We start from the raw sequence: 10,493 nt of genomic DNA, 5'->3' as shown, positions 1-10,493 counted from the left end.
GGCTACCGACCCAGGTAGTGGGAGGGCGGGTTAGTGACCTCTGTGTGACCGGCCCGCCGTGACCCGGTCACTCCATCGCCGATCCAACTAAAAGAGCACTGTCTGTACGCCGTGATCGGTGTGGACGATCAAATTACCAAAACAAAGTTAAAAAATGATGTTAAAACACAAAAGTAAATTCATTTGGTTGTTTACAAAGAGGTCAAAGATGCTACGGTTATTTAACTTTTCGAATCGAGCCGAACTACGCGGGTCGCCATTTTGTATTGTTCTCTCTCTTTCTCTCTCTCTCCACTGCCCACAGACAAAATTGTACGCTTTTAGTAGGCTACAAGTACAGTTGTAATGGAACGTTTGTTCACAGCACAGAATTCTACAATTTTTCTGTTATCACAGTGTAGAATTCTGTGGTTTAGGGTGAACGCAAAATTTGTTGGCCTAGATCTAGGCTATAACGGTGAACGCGCACCGGGTAAGAATAGCCAAAAGAAGACTCGCCTGCACTATTGAACTATTCTCACCCCGGGTGAGAATAGAGGTGGCCTATCAGCTTGTGAGAGGGGGTTATTCATGTGTTTGTAACACTTTATAAATAGAAAGCTATGAAGGATAGAGCGTTATTTTCATCATCAGTTAACACACTCCCGCGGTATTCATGGCGAAAACACACGTTTCCCGGCGCGCGCGCTGTACACCAACACTGCCAACAGTACAGTAGATACACTGATGATAGTGACCCCGGCGGCCTGCCCGGCACGTCCGACGTAATCGGTTGCTGATAAGATACTCATCTGGGCATAGACGCATGATAAGAGTTAATCCTACCCCTAACCCTACCCCAAGCCCTCAATTCTGCTCTGTCTCATATATAGATTCTAGTGGTCGCTCGTTACGGAAGTCCTCCCAACGAAGCTTTAGACTGCCGTGAACGTAACTTGGCGCATAACGGCACGGCAACAGAGGCTGAAGATTCTAGATCTAAACGTAAAGTAAAAAAACATAATCATACAAACGTGTCAAAGACACAGAGTTACTAGATCTAGGGAAAATAAACCTACCTTACAACTTTACTCCTAGATCTATCAAAATTGTTTAGTTTACAAATTATTATTATTATTGTCTGCTTGGCCTGTTTTTTCGTGCCAATAATGAAGATCGCGCGTTGTTGCTATAAAAAGTTGGACTGGCACTTCCGATTAATTTTACTTTCATCGATTACTATGTACTGATTCGACAAAACGAGAATACGAGACAATTAATATTGTTGTCTTGAGAATTTAATTACATTAAATACAATCAGACAAATACGAACTTTTCGATTTAAATGTGAAAAACACAACGGACTTTGTTTGTTTTCATGAGGTACCCCCGTTTGAAGCCCGTTGTTCAGTTTGGCCTTATACAATGTAGGCCTATTATTACAGACTTTGAGAGCAGTGAACTAACTTAAAGTACGGTTAAGGGGGAAGGGGGGGGGGGGACTACACCTGAAGGCTATCTCGCTTATTACTGGACCAAATTTTTCCCAATTTCACACTTATAACAAGCATAGTAAGGAGTCTTAAAATCCGCAATCAAATTAGAGAAAAAAGTTTGTTTCTATGGATACGGTGGCCATCTTGGATTTTGTTCATATGACTTACTTACGTAATGAATACCATACTTATTGCGCTTGGGAATTGATTGTGTTTTTTTACATGCATGTTAACAAGCCTTAGATCTGAAAATTTGTCTGGTTTTTTTTTTTCCTAAACGAATTAGAACATTTTTCATGAATTTTTTTCCTGAGGTACCATTCAAGTTTGCGAAAAATCCGTGAAAATCCAGACTCCAGACACCACCAACAAAAATCTCTTCCATACATGTCAAAAATTCAACAAACAAAGTTTTAGTATTACATCTTCTCTTCATTCTGTGAAATTTCATGAAGATTTGAAGAAAAGTGGTGGAGTTATTCAGAAAAATATAGAGAAAAATCGCGTTTTGAGAAAACGGCCGATAAAGAAAAATAAAATATTGACTTTATGAGGAAATGGTGGTGACGAACATGCCTAGTATGGGGGTAATGCTGTTTTGGGGGGTTCTTATGTGATGAAATAGTTGTATGAGAGGCTTAGGAAGCTAAAAATGCCTACAAAATCAAATTCCATAATTTTGAGCCGAATTGGTACTTTGGGGGTGTAGCCCCTTCAAAAATTCGTAGTGCAACTTATTGATATTGTTATTATTATTTCCTAAACTATCAAACATAGACTCTCCAGCTTTGCACAATGACTACTATCAATTTGTCTTAGCAGATCAATATTTTTGTATACACCTATATTAGTTGTATTCTAGAACATATTCTTTTATAAGTAGCATACTAATTTAAAAATCCCTACATAAATTTGAAAAGGTTTACAGCTGGTGGAGCTGGAGCAATGTCGCTCATTTTTTCCTATCGTGGCAGTAGCCTATCTTTATTGAACGCATGTTTTGAAAACCTTCCCAGTGAAAGAAACGTGTTCACTATAAAATTAATTGATTGTAAAAAGTTTTGCCACTAAAAAGTGCCGTTAGCTATAATATGAGCTGTGACTTACGCCTTGCGTAGGCCTAGGCAGAATGTGTGTAGGAAGCGGGTAGTTATGTGAACAATTCCACCCGTGTGGCGGAGATTAAGGGGGGGGGGGGCTACACCCCCAAAATCAAAATTCGGCTCAAAATCATGGAATTTGAGTTGTAGGCATTTTTAGCTTCCACAGCCTCTCCTACAACTATTTCATGGCATAAGAACCCCCAAAAACCGTATTTTTTCCCATACCGGGCATGTTTGTAACCGCCATTTCCTCATAAAGTCAGTATTTTATTTTTCTTTATCGGCCGTTTTCTCAAAATGCGACTTTTCTCTATACTTTTTTGAATAACTCCACCATTTTTCATCCAATCTTCATGAAATTTTCACAGAATGAAGAGAAGAGGTAATACTAGAAATTCGTCTGTTGAATTTTTTATATATGGAATAGATTTTTGTTGGTGGTGTCTGGAGTGTGGATTTTCACGGATTTTTCGCAAACTTGAATGCTACCTCAGGAAAAATTCATTAAAGATTTTCTAATTCGATAAAGAAAAAAACAACAGACAAATTTTTAGATCTAATGTTTGTGAACACGCATGCAAAAAAACAATCAATTTCCATGAGTGGTAAGTGCGGTATTCATTACGTAAGACAGGTCAATAAAATCCAATATGGCGGCGTATCCATGGAAACGAAACTTTTTTTCTCAAATTTAATTGCGGATTTCAAGACTCCTTACTATGCTTGTTATATGTGTGAAATTTGGTAAAATTCGGTCCAGTAATAAGCGAGATAGCCTCCAGGTGTAGCGCCCCCCCCCCCCCCCCCTTAATACATTTATGAAGAGATTTTTTTTCTAATCTCTTGCCTCGATTGTTATGGAAAAATAATGACTTAGTTAAGAAAAATTGATACAAATTGTTTTACAAAGTATGAGTGACATTGATTCACCCGTTGAAGAGATGTTTGATTATAATATAAGCTGCGCCGCGAATTTTTGACAATAATGTGTTTGTAGTTACATCTAGGCATTCACATAACATAATAGATTAGAACCCGTACTGAAAGTGTAGCGACCGACCGCCCTAGTAATTCAAAATAATAAAGGTGCTTCCAGATTTTGAGGACAATTTTAATTTGGGTCTGGATGGAGTTTACCCGCAGCTGATGTAACAAAATAGTAGCACTCAAACGAAAACGCAATAATGTGTTGGTGGTTACAACTACGTACGGACAAAATCTGATAGGTTATAACCTATATTGAAAGTTCAACGACCAATCGCACTAAGTGCTCAAACAATAGTAGCACAAAGAAAAAATATGCTTCCAGCATTTCAGAAAACATGTATGATTGGATAGAGCTTGGCCGGGCAAAGAAGACAATAAAATGCGAGTACCCGTGGTAAAAAAACACCCCAATAATGTGTATTGTTGTTACAGCTAGGCAAGGGCAAAACAAATAGAACATAACCAATACAACCTAAAGTGTAAGGAACGACCTCACAAGATACCCAGAACATTAGTAGGATACAGAAAATGAGAGGCTTCCAACATTTCAGACAAATTTGGGTTTGTGTGGAGTTTCCGGGCAATGAATCCTTAAAATAGTAGCACTTGAAAGGAAACACAATAACGTGTTGGTGGTTACAACTAAGCAAGGGCTAAACCAATACAGAGAGTGTAAAAACTAATCGGATTAGCTACTCAAACCAATAGTAAGATTTAAAAAAAAAAAAAGATGCTTCTAGAATTTAAATTTAAGAACAAATATTTTTAAAAAATATGATTGAATTGAATTTAGCCTTCCAAAGAAGACAATAAAATTTGTAAAAAACACTAATGTGTTTATTGCTAGGCCTACATCTTGGCATGCACAAAGACTAATAGATTATAACTTATACTGAAAGTGTAACGACCGACAGCACGAGAAATTCAAAACAGGAGGACAAAGAAATAAAGATACTTCCAGTTGTCAAGGAAACATTTTGGTTTGGATGAACTTTACCAGGGCAAAGATGCCTATAGATAAAATAGTAGCATTTTTACGAAAACCAATAGTGCGTTGGTTGGTAGTTACAACTAGTCAAGGACAAAAACTCATAGATAATAATCAAATTAAAGTGTAACGACCGACAGCACAAGGTACACAATAAAGCGGTAGGAAAAAGTATAAAAATGCTTCCAGCCTTTCAGAACACACTAAATATGTATGTTTGAAAAGAGCTAAGCCGGGTAAAGAAGACCATAAAATACGAGTACTCGAAATAAAAAACAATAATAATGTGTTTGTTGTTACAACAAAGCATGGCCAAAAACTAATCGAGCAGAACCAATACCGAAAGTGTAACGACCGACCACACAAGATATTCAAAATAATCAGTAGGACAAACAAATATATAGATGCTCCTGTATATATATATCAGACAACACCTGGGTTTGGAAGGGGTTTACCCAGCCAAAGATGCCTATAAAATAGAAGCATGTTTACGAAAACACAATAGTGTGTTGGTGGTTACAATTAGGCACTGAGAAAATTTCATAGCTTATAAACAAAATACAATGTACTCATAAAAGTAGTTCAACAAAGATAATGATGCTTCCAGCCTTTTAGAACGACATGCATGTTTAGATAGAGCTGAACCAGCAAAGAAATCAATAAGATGCTAGTACTCGTGTCGAAAACAATAATGTGTTTGTTGCTTAAACTAAGCATTGGCAAAAACTAATAAATTATAACCAATACCGGAAGTGTAACGACCGACCGCACAAGATATTCAAAACAGTAGTTGGACAAACAATAGACGCATCCTTCAGACAACATTTGAGTTTGGATGGAATTTACCCGGGCTGAAAAGCATATTAAATAAAAGCACTTATACAAAAACGCAATAATGTGTTAGTGGTTACAACTAAGCTGGGAGAAAAAACTTATAGGTTATAACCAATGTTAAAAGTGTAACGACCGACCGCACAAGGTACTCATGAAAGTAGTCGGACAAAGAAATAAAGATGTTTTTTTCTGCCTTTCAGAACCAATGTATGTATGGATAGAGCTGGGCCGGGTAAAGAAGACAATAAAATGTAAGTACCTGTGGAAAAAATCCCCAATATTGAGTTTGTTGTTACAACTAGGCATGGGCAAAAACTAAGAAAGTACAATCTATACCAAAAGTGTAACCACCGACCGCATAATATACTCAAAACAGTACTTTTTTTTTTCTTTGGGTAAGTGTTTTACGGCGCTCGCAACTGCATAAGGTCATATGAGCGCGCGGGATACACCAAACATTTTCAATAGGTGGGAAATTTTGAATTTTGCCCGGGTGGTGGCCGAAGCCTACTCTTATCGATTTTGGACCACCAAGGGGTTTTTAACGTGTGTAACTTGCACACGGGACCTCCGAGATTTTTCGCCCTTGTCCGAGAAGGCTAGGTGTAGATCTTTCCTACTAGAAGATCAGGCTGAAAGACAGCAGTAAGAAGGAGCCAAGGAGTTGCAATTGAAAAGCTGCAGAAGGAGTCAGGAGCCCAGAGGAGGGGGCAAAGAGGGTGAGGGGAGGGGGCAGAAAGTGGAGACGAAAGCAGACGACAGAATATTGCAAGAGAGAAGGAAAGAAGGTGAAAGGAGACAATTTTAGAGAAGAACATTTTCCGTCGCAACCCGGATTCGAACCAGGGACCTTTGAATGAGAGGCGAAAACCTTAACCTCTAGGCCACGAGAGCCCCCTCAAAACAGTAGTAGGACAAACAAATTATAGATGCTTCCAGAATTACAGACAACATTTGGGTTTGGATAGAATTTACCCGTGCAGAGAAGCCTATAAAATAGTAGCACTTTTACAAAAACGTAATAAAATGTTGGTGGTTGCAACTAAGTATGTACAAAAAGTCATAGATTAGAATCAATGTTAACAATGTTACGACCGACCGCACTAGGTACAAAACAAAACAAAACTGTAAAACAAAGTAAAAGGATGCTTACAGCCTTTCAGAACACATGCATGTTCGGAAAGAGGTGAGCCGGGCAAAGCAGAAAAAAATAAGAGTACCTGTGGTAAAATACAATAATGTCTTTGTTGTTAGAACTAGGCGTACGTAGAAACTAATAGATCTTAATCAATACCGAAAGCGTAACGACCGAACGAACAAGATGCTCATAACAGTAGTTGATAAAACAAATATAGATAGCATTTAAGGTTTGGATGGAGTTTACTCGGTTTAAGAAGCATATAAAATAGTAGCTCTCCCACGTCAAAGAAATAATGCCTTGGTGGTTACAACGAGGCATGGGCAATAAATATTAGATTATAACCAATACAGGGAGGGTAACGAACGACCCTTCTACTATTTCAGAATACATGTATGTTTGGATAGAGCTGAGCCGTGTAAAGAAGACAATAGAGTGCAAGTACCCGTGGTAAAAAAAAACAATAATGTGTTTGTTTTTACAACTAGGCACGGGCAAAAAAATAATCGAGCAGAACCAGTACCGAAAGTGTAACGACCGACCACACAAGATCCTCAAAACAGTAGTAGGACAAAACAAAAAGAGATGCCCCAGTATTTCAGGCAACACTTAGATTTGGAAGGAGTTTACCCAACCAAAGATGCCGATAAAATAGAAGCATGTTTAGGAAAACACGATAGTTTGTTGGAGTTTACAGTTACGCATGGAGAAAAACTTATAGGTTATAATCAAAATTAAAAGTGTAACGACCGACCGCACAAAATACTCAGAAAAGTAGTTCGAAAAAAGAATTAACGATGCTTCCAGCACTTTTAGAACATATGCATGTTTAGATAGAGCTGAGCCAGCAAATAAATCAATAAGATGCTAATACTGGTAGAGAAAACAATAATGTGTTTGTTGCTAAAACTAGATATGGGCCAAAGCTAATATATTATAACTAATACCGAAAGTGAAACGACCGACAGCACAAGATCCTCAAAACAGTAGTCGGTCAAACAAATATAGATGCTTCCAGAAATTCAGACAGCATTTTGGGTTTGGGTAGAGATTGCACAGTTAAAAAAGCATATAGAATAGTAGCATTTTTACGAAAACACAATATTGTGGTGGTGGTAACATCTAGGCATGGAGAAAAACTCATTGGTTATAATCAATGTTAAAATTTTAACGACCGACCGAACAAAGTACTCCAAAAAGTAGTACGAAAAAGAAATAGCGATGCATCCAGCCTGTCAGAACACAATAAGCATCTTTTGATAGAGCAGAGCGAGCAAAGAAAACAATAACCTTCAAGTATCCGTGGTAAAAAAACCCAACAATAATGTGTTTGTTGTTACAACTAGGCACGGCAGTTTCTAATAGATCATAAGCAATACCGAAAGTGTAACGACCGACCGCACAATTTATTCAAAACAGTAGTAGGACAAACTAATAGATGCTTCCAGAAATTCAGACAGCATATTGGGTTGGGATGGAGTTTACAAGGTTAAAGAAGCCTATAAAATGGAAACTCTTATACGTAAAAGCAATAATGTGTTGGTGGTTACAACAAGGCATGGGCAATAAATATTAGATTACAACCAATACAGAGAGTGTAACGACCGACCGAAAAAGGTACCCCCCAAAAAACTATATCGCAAAGTATAAAGATGCTTCTATCATTTTGAATACATGTATATTAGGATAGCGCTGAGCCGGGCAAAGTAGACAATAAAATGAGAGTACCTGTAGTAAAAAGTAATACATGTAATGTGTTTGTTGTTACAACTAGGCATGGCCAAAAATTAAGAAACTATAATCTATACCGAAAGTGCAACGACCGACCGCGCAATGTACTTACAACAGTAGTAGGACAGAGAAATATAGATGCTCCAGTATTTCAGAGAACATTTGGGTTGGGAAGGAATTTACCCGGCCAAAATATGCCTATGAAATAGTAGCATTTTTACGAAGACACAATAACTTGTTGATGGTTTCAACTAGGTATGGAAAAAAAATTCATAAGTTATAATCAATTTTTAAAATGTAACGACCGATCACACAAGGTACTCATAAAAGTAGTAGGACAAACAAATAACGATATTTCCAGCCTTTCAGAACTCATGTACGTTTGGATAGAGCTGAGCTGGGTAAAGAAGACATTAAAATGCAAGTGCCCGTGGAAAAAAAACAATAATGTTTTTGTGGATATAATAGACATGGGAAAAAAACAACTAATAGATCATAACCAATACCGATAGTGTAACAACCGACCGCACAAGATCCTCAAAACAGAAGTAGGTCAAACAAATGTAGATGCTTCAAGAAATTCATTCAGCATATTATGTTAGGATGGAGTTAACACGGTTAAAGAAGCCTGTAAGATAGTAGCACTTACACGTAAAAGCAGCGATGTGTTGGTGGTTACAACAAAGCACAGGCAATAAATATTAGATTATAACCAATACAGAGAGTTTAACGAGCGACTGAAAAGGTACACAAAAATGCTATAGGACAAAGTATAAAGATGCTTCCAGCATTTCAGAACATTTCTAGATACTCAAAACAGTAGTAGGAGAATAAAGTATAAATGCTTCCAGTTTTTGAGGAAACATTTGGGTTTGGGTGAACTTTACCCGGGCAAAGAAGCCAAAATAAAATAGTAACACATATACGGAAACTCAATAGTGTGTTGGTGATGACAACTATACATGGACAAAAACACATAGGTTATAATCAATGATAAAAAATGTAACGACCGACTGCACAAGGTACACAAAAAGTGGTAGAACAAAGTATAAAGATGCTTTCAGCGCTTCAGAAGACATGAATGATTATATAGACCTGAGCAGGTCAAAACAGATAATAAAATAAGAGTACCCGTGGTAAAAAAAAACAATAATGTGTTTGTTGTTACAACAAAGCATGGGCCAAAACCAAGAAATTGCTACCAATACCGAAAGTGTAACGACCGACCTTACAATATACCCATAAGCAGTAGTAGGAAAAAAAAGATGCTTCCAGCATTTCAGACAATATTTGGGTTTGGAAGGAGTTCACCTGGGCAAAGATGCCTATAAAATAGTAGCATTTTTACGAAAACGCAGTAATGTGTTGGTGGTAACAACTTGGCAATTTTAAAAGTGTAACCACCGACCGCACAAAGTAGTAGGACAAAGAAATAAAAATATTTCCTGCCGTTCAGAGCACGTGTATGTTTGGATAGAGCTGAGCCGGGTAAAGAAGACAATAGAATGCGAGTACCCGTGAAAAAGGCAATAATGTGTTTGACCGACCGCACAAGATCCTCAAAACAGTAGACATAGATGCTTACAGAAATTCAGACAGCATATTGCGTTTGAATGGGGTTTACACGGTAAAAGAAGCCTATAAAATAGTAGCACTTACACGTAAAAGCAATTATGGGTTGATGGTTACAACAAGGTATGTGCAATTAATATTAGATTAGAACCAATACAGAGAACACAACGACAGACCGCAAGAGGTATATATAAAAGCTATAGGACAAAGCATAAAGATGCTTCCAGCATTTCAGAACACACGTATGTTTGGATAGAGCTGAGCCGGGGAAAGGAGACAAAAAATACGAGTACTCGTGGTAAAAAAGAATAATGTGTTTGTTGTTACAACTAGAAATAGCCAAAACCAATAGATCATAACCAATACCGAAAGTGTAAGGACCGACCGAACAAGATACTCAAAACAGTAGTAGGAGAAACAAATGTACATGTATATGCTTCCAGTTTTCGAGGAAGCATTTGCGTTTGGATTAACTTTACCCGGGCAAAGAAGCCAATAAAATAGTAAGTGTTGGTGATTACCACTAGAAATGGACAAAAACTCATAGGTTATAATCATTGTTAAAAATGTAACGACCCACCGCACAAGGTACACAAAAAGCGCTTGAACAAAGTATTAAGATGATCCCAGCATTTCACAACACCTGTATGTTTATATAGAGCTGA

General features: G+C 37.6%; 1 protein-coding gene across 1 annotated transcript in view; it reads right to left on the bottom strand.

Annotated features, from left to right (window-relative positions):
* LOC101851079 (chromatin assembly factor 1 subunit B) overlaps positions 1-1,172 on the bottom strand; it is a 30,900-nt gene extending 29,728 nt beyond the window's left edge. The window contains exon 1 of the mRNA XM_005109689.3: positions 1,059-1,172. The gene's annotated coding sequence lies outside the window, so the exon portion shown is untranslated. The remainder of the gene's footprint in view (positions 1-1,058) is intronic.
* Positions 1,173-10,493: the final 9,321 nt, after the last annotated feature.

The sequence above is a fragment of the Aplysia californica genome, unplaced genomic scaffold, assembly GCF_000002075.1.
Source record: "Aplysia californica isolate F4 #8 unplaced genomic scaffold, AplCal3.0 scaffold00806, whole genome shotgun sequence".
Classification (NCBI taxonomy): Eukaryota; Metazoa; Mollusca; class Gastropoda; order Aplysiida; family Aplysiidae; genus Aplysia; species Aplysia californica.
This window is presented reverse-complemented; position numbering and strand designations above follow the sequence as displayed.